The following is a 13,599-nucleotide window of genomic DNA, read 5'->3' on the forward strand; positions in this document are numbered from 1 at the left end:
AATGAAACATTCATTTTTGGACATGGTCAATATGAAGATTCATTCATTTTGACAGGGGTTATATATCATTTCCTTTTTCTTTTCCCAGTGGGCCAAAGAAGGACATGAAAGAAGAAAAAAAAAACAAACAACTTTGATACAAAAAAAAAAAAAAAAGTTAATTAAAAATTGCTTCCATTATCTTCTAAATCTCTTTATCATACAATCTTACATCTCTAGTTCATCATTTATTTGGAGGATATTATGATATCAAATATGAAGCGCTGATCCAAGTTTATTTTATCCCAGACTATTTTCCAGTTTTCTCAGTAGTTTTTTTAGACCAGTGAGTCATTTCCCCAGAACTGAAATCCTTGGGTTTATTAAATAGTATGCTACTATGTTAAACTACTTTTGGTTTATCTATTTCACTGATCAATAAAAATTTCTATTTTTAAGCTAATTCCAAATTGCTTTGACATCTTATGCTCTGTAGTCTGAGAGGGGGGTATTTCTAAGCCTCCCCATTCCTAGTATTCTTCCTCATAATGTAAATTAATGTAGATACTCATTAGGTTGTCATTTTCATATTAGTATCTCCCAATCATGAAATGTTAATTTCTTTCCAATTATTTAAGGCTTTATTTCTGTAAAGAGTGTGTTGGAGTTGTATTAATATAATTCCTATATGTCTTGATAAGTGGTTTCTCAGACAGTTTTAATAGTTGTAGTAATTTAGAATGGGATTTATTTTCCTCTCTACTGGGTTTGGTTGGTAAGGTGAAGAAAGGTAGATCATTTGTGTGGATTTATTTTGTATCTCAGAACTTTAGTGAAATTATTTCTTTTATTTTTTTTTTTTAGCTGAATCTCTGGAGTTCTCTAAATAAATCATCCTGACATCTTCAAAAATTATAATTCTGTTTCTTTCTTGAATATATTTATTCCTTTAATATCTTTTTTTCTTGTCTTAAAGATAAAGATAGAATTTCTGAAACTGCAACATTTTGCATAGTGAATAGATCTCAATGCTATGAATATCTGGGCTCAATTTCTACCTTTGTGTGACCCCAGAAAGTGATTTAATTTCTGTCCTAAAGCCAAATTTCTAGCTTTAAGTTGCAGAGAAGATACCAAAGTACATCAGTAGATTAAAGATTCCCATTATCCCTCATTTTAGTGGAAGGGTTATTGTCCTCCATTTTGGAAATGCTTAGTATTTATCTAAAATCAAGAGTAATTACTTTAATTAAAGACAACTATTTATTCTTATGATTTTTTTTAACATTAAAAGCATTGATATTTTGTCAAAAGGTTTTTCTTTGATAATAATAACATTTGTATTGTTTTTTTTTAATTCAAATGACCTCATGCTAATTGTTTGCTAATGAGCCAACCTGTTATTTCTTGTATAATTCTTATGAGTTCAGAGAGTATAATGCTTTGCTGTAACCTCTGCTGATATTTTGTCCCACAGTTTTAATTACAAATATTGGTCTATAGTTTTCATTTTCTGAATACACACACACACACACACACACACACACACACACACACACACATATATATATACATATATATATATACACACACACACACACATATATATATATATATATACATATACACACACACACACACACACATATATATGTATTTGCTATATGGATTTGTTCTTTTTTCCAACTGGGGTTGAATGGGAAGGAGAGGGAGAATAGGAATATGATAGAGAGGAAAAAGAAAAGAACAGAGGATCACTGAAGAATCTCTTAAAATATATATAGAAAAGAACAAATTGTTAAATTGATTGTTATTGAATTTACTAAAGATTTAACATTTTTAAAAAGCTGCACACCCAATTCATTGAAATGATCTTTCTTTCTTTTGCCAATGAATGTTTAGGTGCATCCAATTTAAGATGTTTCATTGTTCTTAATTTCTTCAGTGAAATAATATATTGCTTCTATTTGTTCTTTGACCAACTAGTTCATCAAGAATAGGTTAGTTTCCATTTAAACTAGGATTTTTTCCTTAGGACATTTTACTGATTATAATTTCTTTTATATCATGTATTATTATAACATTATTATACTATTTACTGACAACAGTAAAATATGTTTATTATTTTTTCTTTTATCCATTTTTAAAAGATTCTCTCCTCCCCCATTAGCTATTTTTGTAAATGTGAAATGCACAGCTGGAAATACACAGTTTTCTTTCTATTCCTATTCAACAATAGCAGAGAGCTATCATATCAAACTTTAAAAATTCTATTCTGGTTCATAACTTGTTTATAAATTTTTTTCTCTGAAAAGGGTATAAAGGTCTTCAATTCTTATAATTTGCCATTTCCTCCTATAATTTGATTGACTTTTTTCTTTAAGTATCTTGGTGTTAGTCACTTGATACATGTATAATGAATACTGTTACTGCTTTCTTAATCTATGCACCTTTAAGCATATTGTAGTTTTCATGCTTATCTCTTTAAATCATGCCAATTTTTACTTTTTTCCTTTTCTGAAATTACCATTCTACCATTACTAGCTGTGAGATCCAGCACCACTTGTAGTCATCTGTGTGGAGTGAGAAGGGGAAATAGCTGTCATCACTTTACAAGTAAAGAACCTGAATCCCTCTGGGACTGCCTCATCCTAGGCAAGTCTGAGGGTATCAAGGGAGACTGAGACGTGAAACCAAGTCCTCCGTCTCCACTGCCCTTACCCCACCTAAAGGGGGTAGCCTCTAAAGGTAGAAGTAATTAAAAAAAAAAAGTTGGATCTGCCTCCTTCCCACAGGTTCTGAATCCACTTGTTATGCCCAACCTTTAGTATTCTGGTGCCTTCAGAACACTTCTGAGTCTCAGAGTAAAAATGTTGCGTGGGAGACGAGAGCTTATGAGCAGAATCCTTTCCCCCCACGCAAAGCACCTTTCCTTTATGAATCTCAAGTGCTTCATCTAAGACTCTTACCCCAGAACACTCGAGTGAGGTGTTAGGATATTCCAAATACAGATGGCAAGACTGAGGTGCAAGTAAAAGTGTGAGGCAGAGGCGCCAAGAGACCAGGGAAGCTTTGAAGCAGCAGACTGAGTCTACACTGCCTGTCTTTTGTTACTGTGTCGACTATAATAGTGACATCTATTGTGCCCTCCCTCCCAGGATACAGGCGAATGGTAATTCATAAAGGCAAAAGGCGCCTTGATAATTGTCAAAGAATAACTGGACTGAGTTACAGTTATGAATGAACTGGTTTGACAGTGTACAGGAGGGGAGGGGAAGAGGGAGGGTGTGGAACCCAAAATCCATAAACTACTCCTGAACAGCTATTATCTAAGGGGATTTCTGCCAACAATAGTCTTCCATAAATTATAAAAGCAGCCTCCCTCAGCAGCACCTGCTAAATTGAATGTTGGGAGCCATCTACCTTTTTTCCCCTTATATACATACATACATTTTTGGCGTGGACGTGAGGTTTCATTGACATAGGGAATTCCCCAGAGAAGAAATGCTACAACATCCTGCAATTTAGAATCTTAAGAGAGCTGCCCAGGACACTGAGAGCAGAAGCAATTATTGTAAGATCACTGATTTAAAACTCAGAGATTTTAGAAGTTTTGGAGTTCAACTGTAATATTTTACAGAAGAGGAAACTGAGGGCCAGGAAGATTGGCCAAATTTTCCAAGGTCACACAAATAATGAGTGTAGAAGGTGAGATCTGAACTTGGGTCTGACCACAACTCCAGCCTCCATCCTCCTAGCCACTATGTAGATCTACTACTAATTTCTCTCATACATATATGCTGCACATACTTATATACAAATGCATAGCTATTATATATGCTATATATACATGTTACATATATATATGCATATATATGTAATACATAGGTATGCTTCCTCCTAATGTGTCTATATGCATTTTCCCCTAATATGTGGGTGTTTTTATATGTATGTATGTGTGTATACACATGTAACACACACACACACACACACACATAGTTGTTCAGTTGTGTCCAACTCTTTGTGACTCCATGGACCATAGCACATCAATGCTAGTACTTCACCTATCAATCAGTCTGAAAATAGAATTTTCTACTTTCTAAATAGATATGAGTCATATTTTTGCTCTTGGAAGAAAAGTACTTTAGAATGGTAGTCAACTCTTTCAAGGAATGAAAGTGTTATTACGAATAATGGAAAGAGGGGATACCAATGAATAGGGAAATACATAAAAACACCTCAAAGCCCAAACAAAATCACTGTCACAAAGCTCATGACTTTGACTCAACAGGAAGTGATCATAGAACAATAGTTTTAGAATCTGGAAGAATTTCAAACACTACTGAGTCCAATACTCTCATTTCACAGATGAGAAAAACTGAAACCTAGAAATTAAGTGACTTTCCCAAGATCACACAAGAAGTAATGAATGGATGCAGGACCTAATCCAAGTTACCTGGTTTTATTTATGTTTCATGTTCTGTGTACTAAGTTATGGATTAGTACTGTAGTCTGTCTTCTCAGCTAAAGAACATATGGTTATATATGGATCTAGGCTAGCTCCTTGCCCCCTAAAGTCTACAGTTCTGCTCTAGCTTATAAATGAGGAAAAGGATAGTGGATCTTCAGTTGCACAGGAAGAGCATGGAGCACTGACAACAAGAAGTGACTGAGAAGATAAAAACATTCAAGTGAAGAAAAGAACTGGGAAAATGATGTGCTATTTATCTAATCCAGAGACCAGCGAAATTTTTTTTTTCTAGTTTATTTTGCCTTCACCTTTTTATTATTCTTTCATTTGTGCTGATTTCCAGGGGAGTAAAAAGCCAGTATGCTCTTACATTGACTGATGCTAGGAGACCCAATTTTTGTTCATTCTCCTCAAGTAAAAAGGATATGGTCTGGGAAAGTCAGTCATCTTCCCTAGAACAAAACTTGTTTTTTCTTCTGGAAAATGAGGTTGAGCAAGATAAAGCCTCAGTTCCCTTTTAGCTGTAGCATATGTTGACTCTATGCTCCTAGAAGACATAATTAGTAATAAAAGATAAGATAAGAAAGAAAAAGGAGAGAGAAGGGGGGAGGGAGAGAGAATGCTCTGTATACTCCTTATATACTTTTTTTTTTAAAAACTTGTTTTACAACTGTGTACTCATTATTTGTAATTAGCAACTAGTTTGAGAAGCAAGCTGATATTCAGAAAGCAGAAAAGTGTGATTTACAACAAAGAAAATGGAAACAAGCAAACTTTGTTTCCTTCCTAATTTAAAGGAGCAAGCAGCAGAATTGATCTTAATGTTGATTATTATTTGGTTCTAGCACTTACTTTAAACCTATATTTGAAACTATGTTTTATGTTCTAGAAATTCAGACTGTTTCAGACTAAACAATGGAGACAAGTAGTAAAGGATCAAATAGGATGAAATGAAAAAGAAAAAAAGAATCCTGATTTCCTCCAATGGGTTCTCTGGATTAGTGTCTACATGCCAGGCCATTCTCAGGACAGTCACCACTATCTGTGATACTGTTATGAGAATTTTTTTTTTAATTTTCTTTTATTAATCTTTATTGTGTTAAGAGTTTGATGCTGTCTTTGCAGATTAGGAGGTAATATGGCTAGATGAATCCTCGAATGTCCTGGGAGTTTAACATTAACTGATTTGGCTAAAATCCAAATCATGGAATAATAACATTAATACAAAGTTGTTTTTTGTTTTTAAATTCTTGAGAAAAGAAACCAAAAAGAGGCAGGAAAGGGAATATAGTCACATTTCAATTCAATTCAGTTCTTCCAAGGAGTATTGAACAAACTTTATTTGTAGAAAGATCCTAACCAATCTTTTGGCAGGCAAATCTCCCCTTTCCAGTCATTCACTGTGAATTCTTTAAATGCATCCTTGTTGCTTGGTAGTGTAGATTTTGCAAACTTGGTATTTAAATCTGTAACTTGCCTTAGTTTGTTATGTCTGACGAAGTTTGTTCAGCATTTATGGCATTAAAGGATATGCAAAATTATGATTCTGTTTAATTAATTCTCTTAAATTTTTATGGCTTAAAGAGAATGTACAAGACAGCTGTTTGATCAAAAATTATTTTTCTGTGTCTGACAAAATTGTAATCAGTTAGAACCCTAGTAGGAGTTCAAAGTTATTTTCCTGAGCCCTAAATCTATGATTAAATAAAATGAAACCTAGTTAGTTTTAACTTCTAGAATTTCAGTATGTTGTGGCAATGTTATTGGGCAGCGGTTACCTGTCACATGAGGTCAGTGGAATATTTTTTCTGTAACAATACAAAAGTATACAGTAGGTCTAACTAGAGCAGCTGCTGCTCTCTCTCCACTCAGTATGGATGTGTTGGGCTTTTTTTTTTTTTTTTTTTTTTTTGTTGTTGTTGAAAAGACTTTCAAAACCAAAAATAATACAAAACAAAAAACCTCAGGACCACAAAATGTGTATGAAGCTGTTTTCCTTCCAGTTCCTCCTGACTGTGAAGGCCACATGTTGGAATAAGTCAGAAAAAGTGAGAAATTATAAAAAAGTAACTTCCTGATATTAGAGAGAGCAATCTGAAAATAAAATCCTGAACTAATTCCTATTTCTCAGTCAAATCACTACAAATCTCATTTCTTCTGAAAGGGTAAAAACATAAAAGTTTACTTTCTTCTCTGTGCATAAGACTTGAGATAGTTTATTCCGAACTTAGTTGAACTCCTACATCTCCAACAGCTGAGTCCTCCAAGTTCTAGGTATATTTCTCCCTCTCTCTCTCCCTCTGTCTCTATCTGGCTCTGGTTCTGTCTGTGTCTATCTGTCTCTGTCTCGGGAATAGTGAATATATGAGCTCATATTCCTATTCTTTCCTTGCAAAAGCAAAGAGAATCATGCCATATAAAGATCCTCAGGAGGGTAAATGATCTCCAATCTAGTCCAGGCTCGGGTTCAGGGATTCCAATGGGTGGCCCACTTCTGCTCAATTCAAAATAACCAAGTATTTAGTAGGCCCTTAAGTCCACTTCCTACAGGTATTACACCTCTTCACAGCCCAGGCTGTTCTAGAATCTATTCAAGTGGGAACCCTATTACATAAGAGACAATAATCTTTATGGGAACACTGCAGTCTAAGTGTCATTTGTTGCAATGAACACAGATCATAAGTTAAGCCCCCAGCTACCTCCACATTATTTTTCATTATACTGTTCCTTGCTTTGTTTTATTTCAAGAGTACTGAGGGAATTATACTAAACTATCTCTGCAAGTCAGCTCTCCCTTACTCAAATTAGATTTTGCTAAAAAGTAATTGAGCAATTCACAAACAGACTGCTTCTTAAGGAAATGTACCCCACATCCATGGTGCTGGTTTCCCCCTCCCAATTATCCTTGCCATTAATTTCTGACATTTCTCCCCTATTAATCTTTGAGTTAATCTGACGTATGGTTCTTAATGGGGTCTATATCTGATGAAGAAATAGGAATTTGATTCAGTTAACTTTTTTCTTTTTCATTCAGTAATAACTCTTTGTTCGCCCAGACCCCAAGGTACTGTTTACAAATTTGTCAAGAGTCTCTCACATAACTATAACTTGCAAACACCATCCTGCTTACATTAAATTTATTTTCCCCAAATGCTTTAAAGGGCACACTATATGCATTAACTCCATAAAGCACACAAGTGATGAAAAATGGGAATTTTTCCAGTTTATTCCTTAAGGAAAAAGACTCATATGAAAAATTCATTTGATAGGCTGTGTAATAAACTTGAGCACTGGAATTCTGATATGTCTCAAGCTCTTGGAATTGACTATAATGTGTAGTCTCTGAGCCCTTAGTGAGATTGCTTGCCTTCCTATCCTTTCAGGTCACCTGTAGGAGGCTTCTCTTATCTTATAGGATTGAGCCTGCAGCTAATACCTGGCTTTTATTCCCAGATTTTTCCATCCTGCCTGGGAAGGTGGCTTCAGTTTTTGCCCATCAGATGCTAAGTATCATTTCTTATTGATATACTAGCTTTGACAATACCAGTTAACTCATTAGAAATTTATTAAGAATAATAAAAGAGAAGTTGAGTAAGACAAATTGGGGCTAAATGTGATGTAATGAGAGGCTGGGTTATTGTTGTTTTGTTTTTTGGTTTTGTTTTAAGATTTTCAAAGTTGAGAATATTCTCTTTTAGGGAAATCTGATTCAAAAATGGAAATAGATTCAGAAAAGGAAGCTTGGTTGTTAATTTGTTACTGACCCTTTATGAGAGATGCTGATCTCTACTAATAAAGGGATAATCTTTAACAAAGAAATCACTGGCCCCCTAATCCCATTCTTCCTCCCATCCCAGGCCCCCAAAGATGAGCCAAATATGAGCTATTAAATAATTCTGAATGGCTTAGCCTTAGATGAAATTACAGTTAAGTCAAGAATATTAAGTGCCAACTATGTGCCAGGTATATCCTGAGCTGTGAAGGCCCAAAGAAAGAAAAGGCCTTGTTCTCAAGGAACTCCCATTAAGCCTCTCTGCCAAGCCCACCTCTATCACATACGTAGTGGTCTGTAAACACACACTAAGGGAGCTATCAGAATAAAGAATTTCTTCTTCAGAAGTGAATCATCCGTCTCTAATTTAGGTGCTTTCTAGGGTTTTCATTTTTTTTTTTTTTGTACAGCATTTTTCCTTAATGTGCAAAAAAACAGCAGAGTTGTAAGTTTCACATCTCCAAATAAACACCAAAAACTCCCATGAATTATAAGGAAAACCTATGCACTACTGAGTAAAATGAGAAAAGGGGTTGAACTGGATGATCTCCCAGGTCCCTTCTTGTCTGAGTCTACAATCCTGATTCACTGAAGATGAACCTCCCTGCTGGTGCTCAGTCCCCACTGATAGCCTGAAGGATGGAGAAGCCATAGTTCCCCAACAGACACAGGTACAATAAGACTTCTGCAGAAGCACAAGGCTGAAGGCTTTTACAGGTTGGCCTGTGATGCCCTCTTTACCCTGCTTCACATTGCCCCCTGGCTGCTATCAGAAGTCAGAGACCCCTGCCAACAAGCCAGCCAGAATTAAGCTCCGTAACTTGGGCACAGCTTCGCCAGGATTTCAACTCCATCACTGGTGGTACCCCAAGTGCCTGGGGGATTTTGGCCAACCCAAATAACTGGTACTAAGGTGGTAAGGGGAAGCTCCCCCCCCCCCATGAAAACTCTCAATTTTGTCCTCTCAACAGAACATTTAAACTACACTAATTCCCTGCTGGAAATCCAGAAATTTCCAGGATTTTGTAGAATGGTAGGTTCTCAACTACTTAATAGATATTCTATCATTATGAATTATATCTCTGTTATTAAGTACTGTTTATATGCTTATTGATTCTGTGGTGAATAAGAAGACTGCATCATCTAAACACATCTATTTTCTGAAGCATCAACTTGCTGAAATACATCAAGTTCAAGGAGGCGGCAGTTTTTTGTCAACAGAGTGGGTTTCAGATACAACTGAAATTTACTAAGTTCATAAGTCCACATTCTCCTTAACAATGAGCTGTTCTATAAGGAGAAAGTGAACTGAAAGACAAAAGATTTCTGACTCTTATAACAACAACTAAAAAGAAAGCCCAGTATTTTCTAATAGTTAGGGTAGTAGCTACCAACACCCCTAGTGCTTAAAAACGGATATTTGTGACTTCTTAAGTTCTAGACACCATGTGCTGTGTGGATGAATAAGATGTGTCATTACCTTCAGGGAGCTTTCAATTTAGAAGGTGTATTTCCTTATCTGTAAAATGAGAATAATGACACTTGAATTTGCCTCCTCTTAGAGCTGGTGTGAAGAAAGTATTTTATAAACCTTAATATCACAGCAGGTATTTATCTAGCTCTTTAAGGCTGGCAAAAAGCTTTCTTTGTTATCTCATTTGATCCTCATAACAATCTCAGGAGTTAAGCACTATTATCACCCACAAGTTATAGACTAGGAGACTTAGAGAAGTTATTTGCTAAGGGTCACACAGCTAGTAAGAACTGATGCAAAATTCAAACTTGGATTGTTTTGATGCTTAGTTCAGTGCCTCTATCCACTCAAAATCCAGAAGCACATGAATTACTGATTGAAAGAAAGAGGTCTAGAGAACAGAGGTGACCAACAGCAGGTTCAGAAATGAGCCTGAAGAAGAGGCAGGAGAAGAAATAACAGAAATGTTCTCCATGGGCCAAGGGATGGACTAGTCAATGACATCCGAGGTCACTTCCTCTTCTGAGATATACAGACTCAATCATTACTATATGGACACAAATATAGTTGCGCTCTAGTGAATAAGGACTTATACTGGCTACATTTTACACATGCTATTAATTTGTTAATGAAAAGGATGCTTCTGGAGGATATCAGTGATCCCAGATTGCCTCCCCACACTCCACAAAAAAAATTCTAAAATGAAAAGAATACAAGCCACAATTCTAAATCACCAACTTCCCAAAAGAGCAGGAGTTCTCAAACTACAGCCAGCTGGGGGCATTTATGTGGCCCACTGAGTTATGACAAGTGGGCTGAGGGGTGGAGACAGATTGTGAGTTTTTGTTTTTACTGTAGTCTGTAAGGATCCTTTAAATGGGCGGCCACAGCGTAACAGGAAATTGAATGGCCCAGAAGTAATCTCTGTGGATATAGGACTACCCTGTGGGTGGGATCCTGGCCATATTGAGACAGCTCCATAATAGGTGACGGCTCTCTTGCTGATTGGCTGTGTGTGACCTCACAGGTCCTTTATAAGCCCACTGCAGGCAGCAAGTCTCTCTCTTTAACCTGGCTCCCTAGCCGGGGGTAGCCGAATCAAGCTGATAGATAGCCCAAGAGGTAAGGAGTTTGGTAGAGAACACGTGGGTCTTCAGACCAGGTGTTCACTAGGGAGCTGACAAGTCAGGGCATTATGTGAGTTTTAAGATTACACGTGGCTGTTCTTGAGCGTGCTATTGGTTATTTAACTGTAGAGTCAAGAAATTATGGCCAGAGACCTTAGAAGGCCTCAGAGGAGGCGAGCCGGGTAGAGTTGACACTGCAAAGGTCAGTGGTCAAAGGTACTCTGTTGGGCCTAGGACAGACTAGTAATAGTAACTGCCAGGAGGGCATGTTACAGTAGTCCACCCCTCCAACAGTCTGAGGGACAGTGAACTGGCCCCCTATTTAAAAAGTTTGAGGACCACTGCAAAAGAGGTTCATGAGCATCCCAAAAGGCTCGGAAATAGTGGAATCAGGCCACTGGGAGAAGATGCTAACCGTTTAAACATCTACCATCTGCCTTGTGCCTGTGTCTAAAGCAAGACACAGTTTTGCTTAAAATGGCAACTGAGAAATTTTTCTAATTAGTCAGAAACCGCTTAGGAGAAATGCTCTGACCAAGGTTCTCAACTGTTAATCGGATTTTCATAATAGACTTCCATAGTATTTTCTTGTCCTGACTGCTAGTGACTCTATGTACCTGAATTTTTCACCATCTCCCTAACTTAGCAGATTGCTTCTAAGATATCATCTCTCCATAATATCATAGGAATTAAAATTGGGAGGGATTTTAGAAATAATCTGGTTTAATCTTCCCATTTTACAAAGAAAGGTGTCCAGGAGGTTAACTGAGCTTGCCCAGGGTCACACAGATAGGCTGTGAGGGCCAGAGGAGGAATTCAGTCCCTCTCTGCACAAAGTCAATGCTTGAAGCATAATTCAAGCTCAACTGAGATAAGTACTCAAAGAAATAACAACAGAAACTAAAGATAGATTGAAGGCATTTTTAACAAACAGGAGGGAGACCAAAATAGGATAGGCCTACAAAGGACATTGGTGGTCATTTAATCGAGCCTTTTAATTTGGGGATTCCTAAAATGTAGGCAACTTACCCAAAGTTGTAAAGTGGGTAAGCAGGAGAAACAGAATTTGAATTCATGGCCCTGGCTCTAAATGCAATACTCTTTTATCAACCTTTCCCACCCAAAAGCTTATCTGAGATGGTCACAAAGAACCATGTCTCTTCAGTGATAATTTCCCATTCTCAACATAAGTAACTTTTCAAACTCATTCTTCTTGGTCAAGACCTTGGCAAAGATGGATTCTTTCCAAAAAATGCTTTCTAGAGAATAGCAGCAGCTATGAATCACAAGTACTCAAGATCACTGAATAGGTATCTATAGGAGAAAAGAATATGGAGTGTCTAAATGCTTTATTTAAGAGATCAAGAAAGTCTCAAAAACAGGATTACTTCAAAGTCATGAAGCCAGTAAAAAGGAGAGCTGGACTTTGAAATTCAAGCCCTCTAACCTCCAAGTCCAGTCCCCTTCCCAACAATTCTCCAAGGAAAATAATTTAACATACTATAAATTTTCAAATAAAATAAAATATTTCAACTATGGTAGACTCAACTCTTTGCAGCAATGTGATGATTCATGGCAATTCCAATAGACTTGGACTGGAAAATGCTACCTGCCTCCAGAGAGAGAACTTTGGAGACTGACTAGGTACTTTCATCTTTTTGTTTGTTTTTTTCTTTCCTTTATTTTCCTTTAGCAAAATGGGTCATCTTGCCTCCAGCCCCAGCACTCTATCCATTGCACCATTTGCTGAAACCAGAGTAGACTAAAAGAATCTAATACGTGTATAGAAATAGAAAAGGAAACTAGTAATGGAGGACTTCTGCCCCCTGATAGGTCTCAGGAATGGACAGTGAGTGGATGACTAAAAACTCTCTCAACTCTTCCTCCCTGGACTGTATGAAGAAAACAAGGCACAAAGGAAATAGGAAATTAAGACATGGGTTAATTGGCAGAAAGGTAAAAGGAGTCTTTCTTTTGCCCATTCATGAATTATTCATAGAACACACATATAAGTACAAAAGAGATGAAATAGAAATGCTACCTTCAGAGAAGTCACAAAATGCTAGAGCCAAGAGGGAACTCTGTTGAAAAGAATCCCACTGACCTTTATAGACAGATAACCATAGAGACCAATAGAATTATACTTAGTATTCCATGAAGGCCTATGGTCGAAAAGTATGTTAACAATGTCTATTCATTTTCAGGGAGTTATTATAACATGGATATATCACCTGAAGGCAGAAAGAGGTGCGAGTTGCAAGGAAAATACTTATCGATCAAATCAGTACATGAAATCTACCCATAAAGGCTCAAGCAGCATTTTGGACCAGCCTCTCAAGTTGCAAGGAGACATTTCTATCACAAGTACCTTGCTTACTGTCAGTGAAAGACCTGAAAAAAATTTGGGGCTTTCTGTTCTTTATTAAATGCCTTAATTCCCCCTTCACTACATTTTAAAAAAATTCTATTTTGACCAAGTATTGATCTTACTCCATGGTTGCTCAACATTTTGGTCGGTGAGTCAGTTAATGGAGCAAAAAAAACCTTACGGACAATCTCCAACCCTCCTATAACATGACTGATGGGAAGCAATGCTGTTTTATTTTTGTTTTTTTAAAGATGCCAGTGAAGAATACCAAAGTTATTAATTCTGGCCTAAAGAAAGAAGTAGAAAAGCTTTTATACTGCAATACGTTTCCCTTCCTCTTTATTGTCTCTGCCATCAGAGGGAATTACAAGCATGGCATTATCACCCATCTGGAAAGCTGCCATAGTC

General features: G+C 36.7%; 1 protein-coding gene across 1 annotated transcript in view; it reads right to left on the bottom strand.

The window, feature by feature from the left end:
* Nucleotides 1-13,599, bottom strand: part of RSU1 (Ras suppressor protein 1) — a 211,490-nt gene that overhangs the window by 17,114 nt on the left and 180,777 nt on the right. The window lies entirely within an intron of this gene.

This window comes from Sminthopsis crassicaudata, chromosome 5 (genome assembly GCF_048593235.1).
Source record: "Sminthopsis crassicaudata isolate SCR6 chromosome 5, ASM4859323v1, whole genome shotgun sequence".
Classification (NCBI taxonomy): Eukaryota; Metazoa; Chordata; class Mammalia; order Dasyuromorphia; family Dasyuridae; genus Sminthopsis; species Sminthopsis crassicaudata.